We start from the raw sequence: 21,672 nt of genomic DNA, 5'->3' as shown, positions 1-21,672 counted from the left end.
CACCAAATAATTTCAAAGACCATAAAAGACCGAAATAATTGCAGAGACCATTTTCAGACCAAAATATTGTCAGATACCAGTTTAAGCCCAAAATGTAACAGAGTCCACTTTGAGAGCAAAATTTAAGAGAAAAGGGTTGAAAGACCATAAATTAGAGTCCAGTTTACACCCAAAATTTAACAGAGACCATTTTCAGACCAAAAAAATAGTCAGAGACCAGTTTGTGCCTGAAATTATTCATAGACCAGTTGAAAGACTGAAAATTAATCAGTGTCCATTTGAAGACCAAAGTTTACTGGAATTTATAAAAAGACCATTTTCAGACCGATTTTTATCAGAGTCCAATATAAAACAGAAAAAAATTTCAGAGACCATTTTCAGACCAAAATATTGTCAGAGACCACTTTAAGAGCAAAATTTAACAGAGTCTAATAAAAGACCGAAAGTCGTCAGAGTCCACTTTGAGACCGAAATTCGGCAGAGATCACTTTGAGAGCAAAATTTGACAAAGTCCAGTTTGAACCTGAAAATAGTCAAGAGTCCAATAAAAGACCGAAAAATGAACAGAGTCCGTTTTAAGACCGAAATTTGACAGAGACCACTTTGACACCAAAATTCGTCAGAGTTTTAATCTTCCCTGAGTTCTTAGGAGTTCATATGGATATAATTTATGAGCAGATATTATTTATAAGTTCATCAGATATTAGCTCTTTCACCCAGATCTTTACGTTTATAAGTATAGTTTCACTATTAATAGCCCAATTTTAGCTCAATATTAAACAGGCATATTTCAAACATAGTAAATCGGTTAACGAACAAAGCAGTTAACGAACTCTAGCTCCTGTCCCCCACCTTAGTTCTCTCTCATATCTTCTTTAGTATCTATCCAAATCCCTTGAGATTTAAAACATAGTTATTTCAGACACAGTAAAATAAATTAAAAGCATTTACAAAGTTCTAACTCTTGTCCCCTGCCTTAGTTCATTTGTACAAGTTCTTTATTGCCAGGCCAATTCCTCCCGAGATTTTTAAACCCCACAACATTTCAGACTCCTGTAAAATAATTCAAAAGCCAATTACCTAACTCCAACTGTTGTCCTCTGCTTTAGTTCATTGTTCATCAAAATTCATTCAGATCAAGACGCTCTCAAGTCTATCACCTTTATCAAAAGTAAACATCCTGTCCTTTTATACCCATTCTTTACTCGGCTATGTAAATAATCACTAACGAGCTAATGTTCACACACTAATAAAAATCACATGGTCAGAGCCCACCATACCTTCTATACCCTTTGTTTACTCAGCTATGTAATAATCACACGGTCAAATCACACCTTACCTTTTCCCTCCCTTACCTTTCCATCCCTTACCTCTCCCGCCCCCTTACGTCCCCCTCTTACCTTCCCCAACTCCCTTTTGCCCTTATCTCCCCGCACCCTTTACCTTCCCCCTTACCTTCTCATCCCTTACCTCTCCCTTCATCTCGCCCATTCCCCAACTTATCCAAACCTTCAATAATCCTACTGCATTTGTATATTTTTCTCTATATCCACTGTGTTCTTCGCATTCTCTTCCATGTTTTCTGTGTTCACTTCATGTTCTACAAATGTTCATTGCATGTACTCTGTACAACTTTTATGCTCACTACTCATGTTTTCTGCACGTTCAAATCATATTTTTCACCTGCTTCTCCATTTTTTCTATGTTCTTTGTCATATTCTCCGTGTTTTCTGCGTTCTTTGTCATGTTTTCATGTTCATCTCATGTTCTCTGTACAACTTTTTATACTCATTATTCATGTTCCCCACAAGTTCAGTATGTTCTTCGCATTCTCTTCCATGTTCTTTGTGTTCTTTGTCATGTTCCTTGTATGTTCACTGTGTTTTTTCTGCTACATATTCTCCACTTTTCATATTTCTTTGTTTCTCTTAAACCAATTGTTTGTTCCATTCAGTAACTAGTTCTTTTGTCAAATATTATTAACAGCATTACAGTTACCCAACAAATTTAGTCAGTCAAACAGTTTTATTTGCTAAACTACGTCAATATTATTCTCTATCAACTTAATATTTCTTATTGACACTGTTCTTAAACAAATTTGCACTTTACTCAGTACCAAGTTTACCAAGACATTCTTTTCCTAACGTTCCTTAACTAAAATCATTCGCCAATCAACTAAAAAAATAGCCACTTTCATCATTTCTTAACTAAACTTATTATCCATCAACTAAAAATAGTCATGTTTTCTTACCAATTTAACTAAAAGTATTCGTCAGTCAACTAAAAATAGTCAGGATTAACCTCATTCAACACTGTTCTTAACTAAAATAACCTTTTCTCTTAGCTAAAAATAGTCGAAGGAAACTTTCCAGTACTGTTCATAACTTACTTTATCCGTCGTCAATCAACTGAAAATAGACATGTTCATCATCTTTTCTTGTCAAGTGTAGCTTCGTTCAATACTTTCTTAACTAACATTATACTTCGTGGAGTACAACAATACTCAAATGTAACTTCTTTCAGCAGTTTCGTAACTAAAATTATGTGTCGTTAAGTATGACATATAGACAAGGACACTCTTCCAGACATCAATAACATACTCAAAGACGACAATAACACACCCAAAGACATCAATAACGCACTTAAAGACGTCACAAATACAACTCATGCCATCAAAAGTTATTCTCTAAGACATCAAAGTTATTCTCTAAGTCACCTTCGTTCATCAGAGAAGTTTTCTAAGACATCTTCATTCATCAAAGTTGTTCTCTAAGACATCAAAGTTGTTCTCAAAGACATCTTCAGGCATTAAATAACACACCCAAATGTAACTAGTTCAGCTTTTCATATCAAACTTACACTTCTGTTAAAATATATTTTCTTATTCACTTTATCTTAAAACTATTCTCTGAACAACATTGCATCATCCTATCTAACTTAACCTATTCTAACTTATTCCACCCTTACCTGATGTAACTTACCTAATCAAACTTACCTAATCTAACCTAACCTTACCCTACCTTACCTTGCCTTACCTTATTAAACTTAACTTACATAACCTAACCTAACCTAATCTAACTTAACATAACTTATCTAACCTAACCTATCTTACCTGATCTAACTTACATAACCTAACTTACCTAACTTAACTAAACTTAACGTAACTTACATAACCTAACATAACCTAACTTACCTAACCTAACACAACTTACCTAACTATATCTTAACTTACATAACCTACCCTAACCTAACCTAATCTAACTTACATAACCTAACCTAACCTAACCTAATCTAACTTACATAACCTAACCTAACCTATTCTAACTTAACGTAACTTATCTAACTTATTAAACTTAACTTAACGTATCTTACCTAACCTATCTTATCTTACATAACCTAACCTAACCCAACAAAAGAACTATTTACTGAATGGAAGAAACAGTTGGTTTAAGAGAAACAACGAACATGACAAGTAAAGAATATGTAAGAGAATAAATACAGTGAACATTCGGGGAAAATGACAAAAAACACATAGAACATGTAAGAAAAACTGATGAACACAGTGAACATGCGGGGAATATGAACTTGCGGAGAACGTGACAACATGACAAAGAATAGAGAATATGATTTGAACATGCTGTGAACATTTTGCAGAACATGGAGAATATGACAAAGAACACAGTGAACATAGAAGAGAGGTGAAAAATATGATGTGAACAAGCTAAGAACTTTATGAGAAAATGGAAAAAATGGAGAAACAGGTGAAAAATATTTAATGGGCATTTGGTAGGATATTTTAAGAACATGGAAAGAACATACAAACACAGTACGATTATTACAGGTTTGGATAAGTTGGGGAATGGGTAAGATGAAAGGAGAGTGAGGGGTGAGGGTGAGATGAAGGGGAAGTAGGGGGAGAGGGAGGGGAAGGTAAGGGGTGTGGGGAAATAAGGGCGAAAGGGAGTTCGGGAAGTTAAGGGAGGGGGGAAGGTAAGAGGTGGGGAAGGTAAGGGAGGGAAAAGGTAAGGTGTGATTTGACTGTGTGATTATTACAAACAAAGGGTATTGAAGGTATGGTGGGCTCTGACAGTGTGATTTTTATTACTGTGTGAACATTACCTCGTAAATGACTATTTACACAGCCGAGTAAAAAAATGGTATTAGAGGACGGGATGTTTACTTTTGATAAGGTGATAGACTGGCGAGCATCTTGATCTGAAATAATTAAGTTTGAAGAACTAAGGCGGAGGACATGAGTTGGAGCTCGGTAACTGCCTTGGCCTTATTTAGTACATTTGAAATAGCTACGTTTTAAATCTCGAGGAAATTAATTGGATATTAAAGAAGATACAAGAGGGAACTAAGGTGGGGGACGGGAGCTAGAGCTCGGTAATTGTTTTGATTTATTATACTTTGTCTGAAATATGAGTGTTTTATATATGGCTCAAATTGGGTTATTAGTAACGAAACTATATTTATAAACGTAAAGAGCTTGGTCCAAGAGCTAATATCTGATAAACTTTTAAAAAATATCTGCTCATTAATTATATCCATAAGAACTCTTAAGAACTCAGTGAGGATTAAGCTCTGATAAAATTCAGTCTTAATTCCTGTGACGCAGCTGAACCAAAATGAGACTATTAGTATTGGACCTTGAAGGAGACCTCTGACTAATTTTGACTTTGAACGAGACTCTGATTAATTTCGGTCTTCAACTCGACTCTGATAATATTTTTATTTCCTCCATAGGAACTCTTTAAGAACGTAGGTGTAAGTAAAACTCTGAAATATTTTGGTCTTAAAATGGTCTCTGACTAATTTTGGTCTTCAACTGGACTTTAACTAACTTCAGTCTTAAATTGGACTCTGACGAATTTTGGCCTCAAAATGAACTCTGACTAGTTTTCGGTCTTTTACTGAACTCTGATGAGTTTTGGTCTTCAAACGGATTCTGATATTATTTGAATTTCATCCATAAGAACTCTTTAAGAACTTAGCGATGATTTTTGGTCTAAAATGGTTTCTGTCAAATTCGGGTCAATTTCGGCCTTCTACTGGACTCTGATGAAAATTGGTCTGAAAATGGTCTCTGTCATATTTCGGTCTTCAATTGGACTTTGATGAAAATTGGTCTGAAAATGGTCTCTGATGAAATTTGGTTTTAAACTTGTGAATAAACTTCTATGATTATATGAACTCTGAAATATTTTCATAAAACTGTGCTCTGAAATATTTTTGAATTTCCTCCATAGGAAACCTTTAAGAACGATGAGTGATTTTTGGACTGAATTACCCTCATAAGAACTCTTTAACTCCAAATGAGTGATTAAAAAAACAAAAGTAGAGTTTATTCTTAGTAAGACGGGAGCGAATTTTGCCCCCTGAATTTTTCTATAAGAAACTTCTATAAACTCTGAAAATATTTTCAATTTCTGCTATAAGAATTCTTTAAATCCAAATCGGAAACTGGGAAACTTACCTGGAACCCCGACAGTCTATGAGTGATTGGCCCCAAAAATGAAAATTCGTGTTTGCGTCGCCATCCCTACTACTGTTACAAGGTTACAAGCTACATTGTTACAGTAACATAACATACATTGTTACAATTGTTATCTCTTGTTACAAGCCCTAAAGCTCAATGTAACTTTACTTTTCTCATAAAATTCGGATACAAAAAATAGTTAAGCCACTTTACATGCGGCCCTGGACTTTCCACAAACATCAGAGAAACATCTTCAATGTTTAAGAACGCGCTCTTCACTCTCCAAGAGGACGGCACGTTTTTTACATGAAACTAATTAGCAAGGAAGTGGGTACACGGCCTCCTACCCCACCCCACGTAGGGAAGTGGGTGAGCTCTTGGGAGTACACTGCCCCTTGCCCCACCCCACGTAGGGAAGTGGGTGAGCTCTTGGGAGTACACGGCCTCCTGCCCCACCCCACGTAGGGAGGTGGGTGAGCTCTTGGGAGTACACGGCCTCCTGCCCCACCCCACGTAGGGAGGTGGGTGAGCTCTTGGGAGTACACGGCCTCCTGCCCCACCCCACGTAGGGAGGTGGGTGAGCCCCTGAGAGCTCACGTCCCCACACAGTGAGTCACGGTGTACCTGGAGAAAGCTTTCACTTGCGTCGTTACTGCTACACTGAACAACAGTCTCCTGGATGAGGCGTCTGGTGTCTTGTTTCCTCCCATACTGGAGCATGCCATCCCGCTCTGGCTCAGAGTAGACTTTATTCACACACGTGATGCCTCTATGTATCTTTGATGCTGTGATCATGATGCCTCTATGTATCTTTGATGCTGTGATCATGATGCCTCTATGTATCTTTGATGCTGTGATCATGATGCCTCTATGTATCTTTGATGCTGTGATCATGATGCCTCTATGTATCTTTGATGCTGTGATCATGATGCCTGTGTGTTTGTGTACTCACCTATTTGTGCTTGAGGGGGTTGAGCTTTGGCTCAAACCCAACCCAACCCCTCAACCCAACCCCTTTGGCTCAACCCCTTGGCTGTGTGTGTATTCACCTAGTTGTATTCACCTAGTTGTGCTTGCGGGAGTTGAGCTCTGGGTCTTTGGTCCCGCCTCTCAACTGTCAACTGGTGTACAGGTTCCTGAGCCTACTGGGCTCTATCATATCTACATTTGAAACTGTGTATGGAGTCAGCCTCCACCACATCACTTCCTAGTGCATTCCATTTATTAACTGCTCTGACACTAAAAAAAAAAGTCTTTATGGCTCATTTTGACACTCAGTTTCCACCTGAGTCACTTAGTGCGTGTGCCCCTTGTGTTAAATAAACTATCTTCGTCTACCTTATCAATTCCTTTGAGAATCTTGTATGTGGTGATCGTGTCCCCCTAACTCTCCTGTCTTCCAGCGACGTGAGGTTTAATTCCCGTAATCTCTCCACATAGCTCATGCCCCTCAGTTCGAGCTCTAGTCTGGTGGCACACTTTTGAACCGTCTCCAATTTAGTTTTGTGCTTGACGAGATATGGACTCCATGATGGAGCTGCATACTCCAGGATTGGTTTGACATACGTGGTATACAAGGTTCTGATTCAGTTCTTACACAAGTTTCTAAAGGGCGTTCTTATGTTGGTCAACCTGGCATATGCCGCTGAGGTTATACCTTGATGTGGGCTTCAGGGAACAGGTCTGGCGTGATATCAATCTCCAGGTCTTTCTCTCTCTCTGATTCTAAAAGAATTTAAATTTCATCTCCCAAATAATACCTCGTATCTGGCCTCTTGCTCCCTACACCTACATTACATTACATTACATTTGCTCGGGTTAAACTCTAACAACGATTTGTTGGACCATTCCTTCAGTTTGTCCAGGTCTTCTTGAAGCCTCAAGCTGTCCTCCTTTGTCTTAATCCTTCTCATAATTTTGGTATCATCAGCAAACATTGAAAGGAATAAGTCTATGACCTCTAGAAGATCATTTACGTATATCAGAACCAGGATAGGTCCGAGTACAGAACCCTGTGGGACTCCACCTGTGACTTCACGCCAATCTGAGGTCTCACCTTTCACAGAAACTCTCTGCTTCCTGTGGCTTAAGATACTCCCTTATCCACTGGAGCACCCTACCAGTTACTCTTGCCCGTTTCTCCAACTTATGCACCAGCCTGTTATGTGGTACTGTGTGAAAGGCTTTCTGACAGTCCAAGAAAATGCAGTCTGCCCAGCCTTCTCATTCTTGCTTAGTCTTTGTCACCTGATCAAAGAATTCTTTTAAACTTGTGAGGCAAGATTTACCCTCCCTGAACCCTTGTTGGTGGTGTGTCACGAAGTCCCTTTTCTCCAGATTTGTTACTAGGCTTTTTCTCACGATCTTCTCCATCACCTTGCATGGTATACAAGTTAAGGACACTGGCCAGAAGTTCAGTGTCTCTTGACTGGTCGCACTTTTTTATATTTGGACTACATTAGCCGTCTTCCATATTTTTTGGTAAGTCTCCCATCTCCAGTGACATACTATGCACCATGGAAAGTGGCAAGCAAAGTGCTCCTGCACACTCCTTCAGTATCCATGGCGAGATTCCGTCCGGACCAACAGCCTTTCTAACATCCAGATCCAACAGATGCCTCTTAACCTCATCTCTGTTATTTTCGAGCCCTTCCAAGGCCTCCTGCTTTACTGCCACCTCTCCTACCTCAAGGAGTTCACCTCGTTCTATTGTGAGGACCCCCCCCCCCCTGGAATCACTTGTTGTGTTCTTCACATATGTCTGTCTTTGTTATTCTCTGCGTACCTGTCCTCACCAGTTTTAAGTTTCATCGCCTGTATTTTCACTGTTGTTTTCCTCCTGATGTGGTTGTGGAGCAGTTTTGGTTCGGTCTTGGCTTTATTTACTATATCATTTTCATGCTGTCTCTCTGCTTCTCTTCTCACACTGACATACACATTCCTGGCTCTCTGGTATCTCTCTCTGCTCTCTGCTGTTCTGTTATTTCGGAAGTTCCTCCACGCCCTTTTGTTCCTTTCCTTTGTTTCCATACATGCCCTATTAAATTATGGATTCCTCTTTCGCTGCTATTTTTTTATTCGTTTGAGCCGGGATAAACCTGCTTACTGTCTCCTGACACTTGGGTGACATAGTCCATCATGCCTTGCATGTCTTGTACAGTCTTAGTTCTAAGTTCTGTGTCCCATGGTATATTCACTGTTGTTTTTCTCCTGATGTGGCTGTGGAGCAGTTTTGGAATTCTCTTAGGAATTTACTCATCTCATAATTTCCCTTGCGGTACGCCATCCCTTCGTTTTCTAGTTCATTTTGGAGAGAGAATATTCCTAACTCTACCAGGTACTCAAATATCAGTACACTGTGATCGCTCATTCGTAAGGCGGCTTCCAACATTCCTTTCCTTATATTCGACTCCCATTCAGGTAGAATATCAGATCAAGCATTGCTGGTTCGTCTTCTCTTCTCAATCTTGTCGGTCCCTTGATGTGTTGGCTTAGAAAGTTTCTTGTTGCCACGTCCAACAACTTAGTCCTCCATGTGTCTGGTCCTCCATGCGGGTCTCTGTTCTCCCAATTTATCTTCCCGTGGTTGAAGTCTCCCATGATTAGTAGTCCAGATCAATTCCTGCTAGCGACAGAAGATGCCCTCTCATTATATTAATAGTAGCCATGTTGTTTTTATCATATTCCTGTCTGGGTCTTGTGTCATTTGGGGGGCGGGGGGTATATATATGGCTACTACTATAGGTTTTTGTCTCCCAACTGCTGTGGTACCTGTTATGTAGTCACTGATATCTTCACAGCCATGGATAACCATCGCCTCAAAACTCCAATCTCATCTTAGAAGGTCCAACCACTTGGGCTGGATGGTTGAGCGATGGTCTCGCTTCATGCAGGTTGGCGTTCAATCCCCGACTAAGTGGTTGGGCGCTATTCCTTCCCCCACCCTCCGTCCCCATCCCAAATCCTTGTCCTGATCCCTTCCAAGGCCTATATAGTCGTAATGCACTCTTATCAGCAGAGCTACTCGACCTCCTCCTCTTCCTTCCCTCTCTTTCCTAACTACATAGTATGTATTCACCTAGTTGTGCTTGCGGGGATTGAGCTCTGCTCTTTCGGCCCTCCTCTCAATTGTCAATCAATCAATTGTTACTACTAACTCCTTCCCCCCCCCCCTCCCACACACACACTCAGGAAGCAGCCCGTAACAGATGTCTAACTCCCAGGTACCTATTTACAGCTAGGTAACAGGGCATCAGGGTGAAAGAAACTCAGCCCATTGGTTCTCACCGGTGTGGGGAATCGAACCCCGGGCTACAGGATTACGTGTCTAGCGTGCTCTCTACCCAGCCACCGGCGCCCCTAAAATTATTGCCAACAGCATTTGGTGTTCCCAGACGGTCACCCATCCAAGTACTAACCAAACCCAACGTTGCTTAACTTCGCTGATCGGACGAGAAACGGTGTTCTCAACGTTGTATGGCCGTTAGCGTGTGTGTGTGTGTGTGTGTGTGTGTGTGTGTGTGTGTGTGTGTGTGTGTGTGTGCGTGTGTGTGTGTGTGTGTGTGTGTGTGTGTGTGTGTGTGTGTGTGTGTGTGTGTGTGTGTGTGCGTGTGTGTGCGCGTGTGTGTGTGTGTGTGTGTGTGTGTGTGTGTGTACTCACCTAGTTGTGTTTGCAGGATCGAGCAGTGACTCTTGGATCCCGCCTTTCGAGCATCGGTTGTTTACAGCAATGACTCCTGTCCCATTTCCCTATCATACCTGGTTTTAAAATTATGAATAGTATTTGCTTCCACAACCTGTTCCTGAAGTGCATTCCATTTTCCCACTACTCTCACGCTAAAAGAAAACTTCCTAACATCTCTGTGACTCATGTGAGTTTCAAGCTTTCATCCATGTCCCCTCGTTCTGTTACTATTCCGTGTGAACATTTCTTCTATGTCCACTCTGTCAATCCCTCTGAGTATTTTATACGTTCCTATCATGTCCCTCCTCTCCCTTCTTCTTTCTAGTGTCGTAAGGCACAGTGCCCTCAGGCGCTCCTCATACCCCATCCCTCATAGCTCTGGGACGAGTCTCGTTGCAAACCTCTGAACCTTTTCCAGTTTCATTATATGCTTCTTCAGATGGGGACTCCATGATGAGGCGGCATACTCTAAGACTGGCCTCACGTAGGCAGTGTAAAGCGCCCTAAATGCCTCCTTACTTAGGTTTTTGAATGATGTTCTAACTTTTGCCAATGTAGAGTATGCTGCTGTCGTTATCCTATTTATATGTGCCTCAGGAGATAGATTAGGTATTACATCCACACCCAGGTCTCTTTCGCGCGTCGTCACAGGTAGGCTGTTCCCCTTCATTGTGTACTGTCTCTTTGGTCTCCTATCTCCTAGTCCCATTCCCATAAATTTACATTTGCTCGTGTTGAATTCCAGTAGCCATTTCTCTGACCATCTCTGCAACCTGTTCAGGTCCTCTTGGAGGATCCTACAATCCTCATCTGTCACAACTCTTCTCATCAACTTTGCGTCATCCGCAAACATCGACATGTAGGACTCTACGCCTGTAAACATGTCGTTAACATATACAAGAAATAGAATTGGTCCCAGCACCGATCCTTGTGGTACTCCACTTGTTACTGTTCGCCAGTCCGACTTCTCGCCCCTTACCATAACTCTTTGGCTCCTTCCTGTTAGGTAGTTCCTTATCCATGCTAGGACCTTTCCCCCCACCCCCGCCTGCCTCTCGAGCTTGAACAGCAGTCTCATGTGCGGTACTGTATCAAAGGCTTTTTGGCAGTACAGAAATATGCAGTCTGCCCAACCATCTCTGTCCTGTCTTATCCTCGTTATTTTATCATAGAATTCCAGAAGGTTTGTTAGGCACGATTTCCCTGTCCAGAACCCATGTTGATGTTTGTTTACAAACCTAATGTTCTCCAGGTGTGCAACCAGTCGTAGCCTAATTATTCTTTCCAGTATTTTACAGGGGATGCTTGTCAGTGATACAGGTCTATAGTTAAGTGCCTCCTCTCTATCGCCTTTCTTGAAGATCGGCACGACATTTGCCTTCTTCCCGCAACTGGGCAATTCTCCCAACATAAGTGACTCATTAAAGATCATTGCCAGAGGCACGCTGAGGGTCTGCACTGCTTCTTTTAGTATCCACGGTGATACTTTGTCTGGTCCAACTGCTTTAGTTGCATCCAGTGTTGTCAACTGTTTCATTACCTCCTCTGCTGTCACCCCTATATCTGATAGTCTTTCATCTAGGGTAACCCCTTCCAACAATGGGAGCTGCTCAGGCTCGGTAGTGAATACTCCATGGAAACTGGCATTCAGTGCCTCGCAGATTTCCTTGTCACTTTCAGTATATGCCCCCTCTGTCTTCCTTAGTCTTGTCACTTGGTCGTTCACCGACATTTTTCTTCTTATATGACTGTGTAGTAACTTAGGTTGTTTTTTCGCTTTGATTGCAATATCGTTCTCATAGTCCCTTTCCGATGTTCGTCTTATTTTAATGTAATCATTCCTAGCTCTGTTGCATCTGATCCTGTTGTCCTCTGTTCTTTGTCTTCTGTACTTCCTCCACTCCCGCCTGCTGGCCATTTTTGCTTCCTGACACTGTCTATTAAACCATGGGTTATTATATTCCTTCTTATTTTTCCCTTTACTGTTGGTATAAATCTCTCTTCGGCCTCCTGGCATTTCTGTATGACTAGGTCCATCATATCTTGGACTGTTTTTCCTCTAATTTCTTCCTCCCACTGCACTTCACCCAGATAGTGTGTGTGTGTGTGTGTGTGTGTGTGTGTGTGTGTGTGTGTGTGTGTGTGTGTGTGTGTGTGTGTGTGTGTGTGTGTGTGAGTGCGTGTGTGTGTGTGTGTGTGTGTGTGTGTGTGTGTGTGTGTGTGTGTGTGTGTGTGTGTGTGTGTGTGTGTGTGTGTGTGTGTGTGTGTGTGTGTGTGTTTGCGTGTGTAGGACCATCATTGGATACTACATCACACATTTCTCTCTACACGTACAAAAAGTGTCCCGAATGTTGCCGTCACAACACAGGGAAATATATGAAGCGGCCGCCAGCTGGAACCATTTCTCATTCTTCATGTATTGTGCATTCCTGCCTCGACGATAACTGAGAGGATATTGTGATCGATCGCTGTGTGTGTGTGTGTACTCACTTAGTTGTACTCACCTTGTTATGCTTGCGGGGGTGGAGCTCTGGCTCTTTGGTCCCACCTCTCAACTGTCAAGCAAGTGGTGTACAGATTCCTCCACCACATCACTGCCTAATGCATTCCATCTGTTAACTACTCTGACACTGAAAATGTTCTTTCTAACGTCCCGGTGGCTCATTTATGTACTCAGTTTCCACCTGTGTCTCCTTGTTCGCATACCACCCGTATTAAACAGTTTGTCTTTATCTACCATGTCAATTCCTCTGAGAATTTTGTAGGTAGTGATCATGTCTGTCCGTACTCTTCTGTCTTCCAACTACGTGAGGTGCCTTTCACGCAGCCTTTCCTCGTAACTCATACCTCTTAGTTCTTAAACTAGCCTAGTGGCATATCTCTGAACTTTTTCCAGCTTTGTCTTGTGTTTGATAAGGTACGGGCTCCATGCGGAGGCCGCATACTCCAGGATTGGTCTTACATATGTGGTATACAAGGTTCTGAATGATTCGATACACAGATTCATGAAGGCAATGCTGATGCTAGCCAGCCTTGCATACGCCGCCGATGTTATTCTTTTGATGTGGGCTTCCGGAGACAGGTTAAGCATGATATCAACTCCTAGATCTTTCTCTCTGTCCGTTTCGTGAAGAACTTTATCTCCTATTCTGTATCCTGTGTTTGTCCTATTTCCTCCCCCCCCCTAGCTTCATTACCTTACATTTACTTGGGTTGAACTTTAGTAGCCATTTGTTGGACCATTCATTCAATCTGTTTAGGTCATCTAGTAGCCTCATACTATTGTTCTTCATTTTAATCCTCCTCATAATTTTTGCATCATCAGCAAACATTGAGAGCAACGAGTCTATTCTCTCTGGGAGATCATTTACATATATCAGGAACAATATATGTTCGAGAACTGATCCCTGAGGGAGAGTGACCAGAAGACATGGCAGGATGTGCAGAATACCCCCGTTGAAAAGCAGAGGTGCAACAGGTACTGTGAGAGAGAACTCTATCAACATCAGAGGCCCGAGACTGTTCAACACGCTTCCACTACACATAAGGGACATAACTGGCCGACCCCTCACAGTGTTCAAGAGAGAACTGGATAAGCACCTCCAAAGGATACCTGATCAACCAGGCTGTGACTCATACATCAGGCTGCGAGCAGCCGCGTCTAACAGCCTGGTTGATCAGTCCAGCAACCAGGAGGCCTGGTCGACGACCGGGCCGCGGGGACGCTGAGCCCCGGAAGCACCTCAAGGTAACCTCAAGGTAAGAACTCCACTGGTGACTCCCCGTCACTCCAAGACCTCACCTCTCACAGTGATTCGCTGTCTTCTTTTGTTTGGGTACTCCCTTATCCAGTGAAGTACTTTCCCTTTCACTCCTGCCTGCATCTTCAGTTTGTACATCAGTCTCTTATGTGGTACTCTGTCAAATGCTTTCTTGCAATCCAAAAATTTTGTTGACTGGTCATAGAATGTAATCAATCCTGTGAAGCATGACCTGCCATCCCTGAACCCATGCTGATGTTGTGATACAAAGTTCTTCTGCTCCAGATGTTCCACTAGTTTCTTCGCACAATTTTCCTCTTCATTCTGCATGGTATACATGTTAGTGACACTGGCCTGTAGTTCAGTGCCTCCTGTCTATCACCCTTCTTGAATATCTGAACTACATTAGCCGTCTTCCAAGTTTTTGGCAGTTCACCTGTTACCAGTGATCTGTTATACACCGTGAAGAGTGGCAGGCACAGAGCTTCTGCTCCTTCCTTTAGTATCCATTGTGAGATTCCATCCGGGTCTATAGCCTTTGTCACATCCAACTCTAGCAGATGCTTCCTCACCTCCCCACTGGTAATCACAAACTCCTCTAGCGGTGTCTGGTTAACTATTCCAGTCCTTATCTCTGGGACTTCCCCTTGCTCTACTGTGAAGACCTCCTGAAATTTCTTATAGAGTTCCTCGCACACCTCCTAGTCGTTTATAGTGAATTCGTCTGCCCCTATCCTCAGTCTCATTACCTGTTCCTTAACTGATGTTTTTCTTCTGATGTGATTGTGCAGCAATTTAGGGCGAGTTTTTGCCTTGCTTGTTATGTCATTTTCATATTGTCTTTCTGCCTCTCTTCTCACCCTGACGTATTCATTCCTGGCGCTCTGGGATCTTTCTCTGCTCACTAGAGTCCTATTATTTCTGTAGTTTCTCCACGCCCTTTTACTTTTTGCTTTGCTAGCTTGTGTGTGTGTGTGTTTGTGCGTGCGTGTGTGTGTGTGTGTGTGTGTGTGTGTGTGTGTGTGTGTGTGTGTGTGTTTGTGCGCGCGTGTGTGTGTGTGTCTGTGTGTGTGTGTGTGTGAGTGTGTTTGTACTTACCTAGTTATGCTTGCGGGGGTTGAGCTCCGGCTCTTTGGTCCCGCCTCTCAACTGTCAGTCAACTAATGTACAGGTTCCTGAGCCTACTGGGCTCTATCATATCTACACATGAAGCTGTGTATGGAGTCAGCCTCCACCACATCACTTCCTTATGCATTCCATTTGTCTACTACTTTGACACTGAAAAAATTCTTTCTAACGTCTCTATGGCTCATTTGGGCACTCAGTTTCCATCTGTGTCCCCTTGTGCGTGTGCCCCTTGTGTTAAATAGTCTGTCTTTATCTGCCCTATCAATTCCTCTGAGAATCTTGTATGAGGTGATCATGTCCCCTCTAACTCTTCTGTCTCCCAGTGACGTGAGGTTTTGTTCCCGTAGTCTCTCCTCGAAGCTCATTCCCCTCAGTTCGGGTACCAGTCTGGTGGTAAACCATTGAACTTTTTCCAGTTTAGTCTTATGCTTGACTAGATATGGACTCCGTGCTGGGGCTGCACGGAGCCGTGCTGGGGCTGACTCCAGGATTGGTCTGACATATGTGAAATACAAAGTTCTGAAAGATTCCTTACATAAGTTTCAAAAGGCCGTTCTTATGTTAGTCAACCTGGCATATGCCGCAGATGTTATCCCCTTGATATAGGCTTCAGGGGACAGGTCTGGCGTGATATCAACCTCCAGGTCTTTCTCTCTCTCTGACTCATGAAGTATTTCATCTCCCAAATGATACCTTGTATCTTGTCTCCTCCTCCCTACACCTATCTTCATTACATTACATTTGCTTGGGTTAAACTTTAACAACCATTTGTTCGACCATTCCTGCAGGAATGTCCAGGTCTTCTTCAAGCCTCAAGCTCTTCTGTCTTAATCCTTCTCATAATTTTGGCGTCGTCAGCAAACATTGAGAGGAATGAGTCTATTCCCTCTGGGAGATCATTTGCGTATATCAGAAACAGGATAGGTCCGAGTACAGAGCCCTGTGGGACTCCACTGGTGACTTCACGCCAATCTGAGGTCTCACCCCTCACCGTAACTCTCTGCTTCCTATTGCTTAGGTACGCCCTTATCCACTGGAGCTCCCTACCAGTCACTCTTGCCTGTTTCTCCAGCTTATGCATCAACCTTTTATGGGGTACTGTGTGTGTGTGTGTGTGTACTCACCTAATTGTGCTTGCAGGGGTTGAGCTCTGGCTCTTTGGTCCCGCCTCTCAACCGTCAATCAACAGGTGTACAGGTTCCTGAGCCTATTGGGCTCTATCATATCTACACTTGAAACTGTGTATGGAGTCAGCCTCCACCACATCACTTCCTAATACATTCCATTTGTCAACCACTCTCACACTAAAAAAGTTCTTTCTAATATCTCTGTGGCTCATTTGTGCACTCAGTTTCCACCTATGTCCCCTAGTGCGTGTGGCCCTTGTGTTAAATAGCCTCTCTCTATCTACCCTATTGATTCCCTTGAGAATCTTGAATGTGGTGATCATGTCCCCCCTAACTCTTCTGTCTTCCAACAAAGTGAGGTTTAATTCCTGTAGTCTCTCCTCGTAGCTCATACCTCTCAGCTCGGATACTAGTCTGGTGGCAAACCTTTGAATCTTTTAAACTTTAGTCTTATCCTTGACTAGATTTGGAGTCCATGCTGGAGCCGCATACTCCAGGATTGGTCTGACATATGTTACCTGGTTGATACCTGGTTGATGGGGTTCTGGGAGTTCGTCTACTCCCCAAGCCCGGCCCAAGCACAATATATATGTGGTATATATTGTTCTGAAAGATTCCTTATACAAGCTTCTAAATTCCGTTCTTATGTTAGCCAACCCGGCATATGCCGCTGATGTTATCCTCTTGATATGAGCTTCAGGGGACAGGTCTGGCGTGATATCAACCCCCAGGTCTTTCTCTCTCTCTGACTTTTGAAGTATTTCATCTCCCAAATGATACCTTGTATCTGGTCACCTGCTCCCTTCACCTATCTTCATTATATTACATTTGCTTGGATTAAACTCTAACAATAATTTGTTCGACCTTTCCCGCAGTTTGTCCCAGGTCTTCTTGAAACCTCTAGCTGTCCTCCTCTGTCTTAATCCTTTTCATAATTTTGGCGTCGTCAGCAAACATTGAGAGAAATGAGTCTATACCCTCTGGGAGATCATTTACGTATAACAGAAACAGGATAGGTCCGAGTACAGAGCCCTGTGGGACTCCACTGGTGACTTCACGCCAATCTGAGGTCTCACCCCTCACTGTAACTCTGCTTCCTATTGCTTAGGTACTCCCTTATCCACTGGAGCGCCCTACCAGTTGCTCCTGCCTGTTTCTCCAGCTTATGCATCAGCCTTTTATGGGATATTGTGTCAAAGGCTTTCCGACAGTCCAAAAAATGCAGTTCACCGATCCTTCTCTTTCTTGCTTAATCTTTTTCACCTGATCGTAGAATTCTATTAAGCCTGTAAGGCAAGATTTACCCTCCCTGAACCCCATGTTGATGGGTTGTCACGAAGTCTCTTCTCTCCAGATGTGTTACTAGGTTTTTTCTTACGATCTTCTCCATCACCTTGCATGGTATACAAATTAAGGACACTGGCCTGTAGTTCAGTGCCTCTTGTCTGTCACCCTTTTTGTATATTGGGACTACATTAGCCGTCTTCCATATTTCTGGTAGGTCTCCCGTTTCCAGTGACCTACTATACACACTGGAAAGTGGCAAACAAAGTGCTCCTGCACACTCTTTCAATACTCCTGGTGAGATTCCGTCCAGCCCAACAGCTCCAATAGGTGCTTCTTGACCTAATCTCTTGTTATTTCGAACCCTTCCAAAGTCGCCTGGTTTGCAGCCACCTCTTCTAGCGCCGTGACCTCTCCTTGTTCTATTGTAAAGACCTCCTGGAACCTTTTGTTGAGTTCTTCACACACCTCTTTGTCATTATCTGTGTATCTGTCCTCACCCGTTTAAGTTTCATCACCTGTTCCTTCACTGTTGTCTTCCTCCTGATGTGACTGTGTAGTAGCTTTGGTTCGGTCTTGGCTTTATTAGCTATATCATTTTCATACCTTATCTCAGCTGCTCTTCTCACACCAACATACTCGTTCCTGGTTCTCTGGTATCTCTCTCTACTTTCTGGTGTTCTGTTATTACGGAAGTTCCTCCATGCCCTTTTGTTCAGCTCCTTTGCTTTCATACATTCCCTATTAAACCACGGATTCTTCTTTTGCTTCTCTGTTTTTTTCCTGTCGGGCTGGGACAAACCTGCTTACAGCCTCCTGAGACTTTTGGGTGACATAGTCCATCATGTCTTGTACGGACTTGGTTCTGAGTTCTGTGTCCCAATGTATATCCCATAGGAATTTATTCATCTCCTCATAGTTTCCCTTTCGGTACGTCAGCCCTTTGTTTCCCAGTTCTTTTTTGGGGGGAGAAAATTCCTAGCTCAACCAGGTACTCAAAGTTCAATACACTATGATCACTCATTCCCAAGGGGGCTTCCAACTGAACTTCCCTTATATCCCACTCATTTAGGGTAAATATCAGATCAAGCAAAGCTGGTTCATCCCCTCCTCTCATTCTTGTCGGTCCCTTGACGTTTTGACTTAGAAAGTTTCATGTTGCCACATCCAGCAGCTTAGCTTTCCATGTGTGTGTGTGTGTGTGTGTGTGTGTGTTCACATAGTGTGTGGCATGTTCATCATCATTTGCAGATGACACAAAAATCAGTATGAAAATTACCTCGGCTGAAGACATTAAAAAACTTCAAGCTGATATTAATAAAGTTTTCGACTGGGCATCAGAAAATAACATGATGTTTAACAATGATAAATTCCAGGTACTCAGGTACGGTAAAAATGAGGACCTTAAACATAATACAGAGTACAAAACACAATCAAATGTACCCATAGTAGGAAAACAGCATGTAAAGGATTTGGGAATAATGATGTCTGACGATCTAACGTTTAGGGAGCATAACCAAGCAAATATTGCGACAGCCAGAAAAATGATAGGATGGATTACGAGAACTTTCAAATCCATGGATCCCATCACAATGGTTGTACTCTTCAAATCACTTGTGTTGTCCCGTCTTGAGTACTGCTCAGTACTCACTTCCCCCTTCAGAGCAGGAGGGATTGCTGAAATAGAGGGAATACAGAGAACATATACGGCACGCATAGACGCGATAAAGCATCTAAATTATTGGGATCGTCTCAAAGCCCTCCAAATGTACTCACTAGAAAGAAGACGAGAGAGATATCAAATAATATACACCTGGAAGATACTGGAGGGCCAAGTACCAAATCTACACAGTAAAATAATAACGTACTGGAGTGAACGATATGGAAGAAAATGCAGAATAGAACCAGTGAAGAGCAGAGGTGCCATAGGCACAATCAGAGAACACTGTATAAACATCAGAGGTCCGCGGTTGTTCAACGTCCTCCCAGCAAGCATAAGAAATATTGCCGGAACAACCGTGGACATCTTCAAGAAGAAACTAGATTTATTCCTCAAAGGAGTGCCGGACCAACCGGGCTGTGGTGGGTATGTGGGCCTGCGGGCCGCTCCAAGCAACAGCCTGGTGGACCAAACTCTCACAAGTCAAGCCTGGCTTCGGGCCGGGCTTGGGGAGTAGAAGAACTCCCAGAACCCCATCAACCAGGTATAGTTGTACTCATCTAGTTGACATTGCGTGGGAGAGCTGCAGGTCCAGTGTCCAGCCTCTCAGCTGTCAATCGACGGGTGTACAGTCTTCAAAGTTTATTAGGTCCTGTAATCGCTACATTTGATGCCGTAAATGAAACTCGTCTGTGTCCATCGCTTCTTAGCACATTTCATACAATTGGTTATTAATTTGGCATTTAAACAATTCTTTCTAATGATTCTGTGCCTCATTCGTGTTTTTATTCTCTATTTGTGTTCCCCTTTATCATGAACGACCCATGGTAAGCAGTTCCCCTTTATCATGAACGACCCATGGTAAGCAGTTCCCCTTTATCATGCACGACCCATGGTAAGCAGTTCCCCTTTATCATGCACGACCCATAGTAAGCAGTTCCCCTTTATCATGAACGACCCATGGTAAGCAGTTCCCCTTTATCATGAACGACCCATGGTAAGCAGTTCCCCTTTATCATGCACGACCCATGGTAAGCAGTTCCCCTTTATCATGAACGACCCATGGTAAGCAGTTCCCCTTTATCATGCACGACCCATGGTAAGCAGTTCCCCTTTATCGTGTACGACCCATGGTAAACAGTTCCCCTTTATCATGAACGACCCATGGTAAGCAGTTCCCCTTTATCATGAACGACCCATGGTAAGCAGTTCCCCTTTATCATGAACGACCCATGGTAAGCAGTTCCCCTTTATCATGAACGACCCATGGTAAGCAGTTCCCCTTTATCATGCACGACCCATGGTAAGCAGTTCCCCTTTATCATGCACGACCCATGGTAAGCAGTTCCCCTTTATCATGCACGACCCATGGTATGCAGTTCCCCTTTATCATGCACGACCCATGGTAAGCAGTTCCCCTTTATCATGAACGACCCATGGTAAGCAGTTCCCCTTTATCATGAACGACCCATGGTAAGCAGTTCCCCTTTATCATGAACGACCCATGGTAAGCAGTTCCCCTTTATCATGCACGACCCATGGTAAGCAGTTCCCCTTTATCATGCACGACCCATGGTAAGCAGTTCCCCTTTATCATGCACGACCCATGGTATGCAGTTCCCCTTTATCATGAACGACCCATGGTAAGCAGTTCCCCTTTATCATGCACGACCCATGGTAAGCAGTTCCCCTTTATCATGCACGACCCATGGTATGCAGTTCCCCTTTATCATGCACGACCCATGGTAAGCAGTTCCCCTTTATCATGCACGACCCATGGTAAGCAGTTCCCCTTTATCATGCACGACCCATGGTAAGCAGTTCCCCGTTATCATGCACGACCCATGGTAAGCAGTGTGTGTCTGCTGAGCTCTTCATGCATCCCTTTACTTTCCTCTCTTCCAGTGACGTGAACTTTAATTAAAATATTTCTTAGTAAATAATTGCTACTAGTGCTGGCACTTGTCTGGTGGTGGTGTACTCTGGCACTTGTCTGGTGGTGGTGTACTCTGGCACTTGTCTGGTGGTGGTGGTGTACTCTGGCACTTGTCTGGTGGTGGTGTACTCTGGCACTTGTCTGGTGGTGGTGGTGTACTCTGGCACTTGTCTGGTGGTGGTGGTGTACTCTGGCACTTGTCTGGTGGTGGTGGTGTACTCTGGCACTTGTCTGGTGGTGGTGGTGTACTCTGGCACTTGTCTGGTGGTGGTGGTGTACTCTGGCACTTGTCTGGTGGTGGTGTACTCTGGCACTTGTCTGGTGGTGGTGGTGTACTCTGGCACTTGTCTGGTGGTGGTGGTGTACTCTGGCACTTGTCTGGTGGTGGTGGTGTACTCTGGCACTTGTCTGGTGGTGGTGGTGTACTCTGGCACTTGTCTGGTGGTGGTGTACTCTGGCACTTGTCTGGTGGTGGTGTACTCTGGCACTTGTCTGGCGGTGGTGTGCTCTGGCACTTGTCTGGTGGTGGTGTACTCTGGCACTTGTCTGGTGGTGGTGGTGTACTCTGGCACTTGTCTGGTGGTGGTGTACTCTGGCACTTGTCTGGTGG

General features: G+C 43.3%; 1 protein-coding gene and 1 non-coding gene across 3 annotated transcripts in view; both read right to left on the bottom strand.

Moving 5' to 3' along the window:
- Window positions 1-21,672, bottom strand: part of LOC123770245 (acetylcholinesterase) — a 488,614-nt gene that overhangs the window by 98,341 nt on the left and 368,601 nt on the right. The gene's annotated exons all lie outside the window — the stretch shown is intronic.
- Window positions 9,852-9,970, bottom strand: LOC123770439 (5S ribosomal RNA). Its single transcript, XR_006774342.1, has one exon. It is a non-coding gene; the product is annotated as a 5S ribosomal RNA (ribosomal RNA).

Source organism: Procambarus clarkii, chromosome 42 (assembly GCF_040958095.1).
Source record: "Procambarus clarkii isolate CNS0578487 chromosome 42, FALCON_Pclarkii_2.0, whole genome shotgun sequence".
Classification (NCBI taxonomy): Eukaryota; Metazoa; Arthropoda; class Malacostraca; order Decapoda; family Cambaridae; genus Procambarus; species Procambarus clarkii.
This window is presented reverse-complemented; position numbering and strand designations above follow the sequence as displayed.